This window comes from Cebus imitator, unplaced genomic scaffold (genome assembly GCF_001604975.1).
Source record: "Cebus imitator isolate Cc_AM_T3 unplaced genomic scaffold, Cebus_imitator-1.0 Scaffold232, whole genome shotgun sequence".
In the NCBI taxonomy this organism is placed as follows: Eukaryota; Metazoa; Chordata; class Mammalia; order Primates; family Cebidae; genus Cebus; species Cebus imitator.
The window spans coordinates 2,290,686-2,291,583 of record NW_016107547.1 but is presented as its reverse complement, the minus strand read 5'-3'; positions in this window follow the sequence as shown (position 1 = coordinate 2,291,583).

Sequence of the window (898 nt, the reverse complement as noted above, 5' to 3'; positions counted from 1 at the left end):
AAAAAAAAAAAAAGAATGGTGGATGCCCTAGATTATTTGGCGTGAGTGGTACACATGCTTATGCTCTGTTTGGACCCTTACAAAAAACTATACTGTCACTTTCTTCAATAAATAAGACATTTTGTTTTCTTAGTACAAGCTAGGAACCACATCTCCACCACTGCGACCCTCCCTAAGCAGATCCTGCTCATATCCCTCCAAGTTGCATTACCCCAAGACTCAGGACTTGCCCCCCATTGAGAGGCTCAAAACAGGATCTCCTCAGTCATACCATTAATACTTCAGAAAACTCTCCGTCCGTGTTGAAGCAATGTAGGGCATCTCAGCCAGGTATGATGGCTCATACCTGTAATCTCAGTACTTTGGGAGGTCAAAGTGGGTCGATCACTTGAGCTCAGGAGTTCAAGACTAGCCTGGCCAACATGGTAGAACCCCATCTCTACTAAAAATAGAAAAATTAGCCAGGCATGGTGGCAGGTGCCTGTAATCCCAGCTACTTAAGTAGCTGAGGTGGAAGGATCACTTAAATCTGCGAGGCAGAGGTTGCAGTGAATTTAGATCACACCAGTGCACTCCAGCCTGGGGGTTAGAGCAAGATTCTGTCTAAAAAAAAAAAAATATATATATATATATATATATATATATATATATAAAGTTTCTAACAGGGACACTAAAACCTGCCCAGAACTCATGATGCACAGTTCACATAAGTTCTAAATCATAGCATGAGACAGCCACTAGTTAGGTAAGGGTCAGACATGGACTATGAGACAGACACTGTCTAGAAAAGGGTAAAAACTACCACCAGTGTGCCAGAGGACCACCATAGAACATACCTTTATCTCAGGAGACACCATCAGCCAAGATGACACCATGGAACAACATCAGTGCCAAGGAC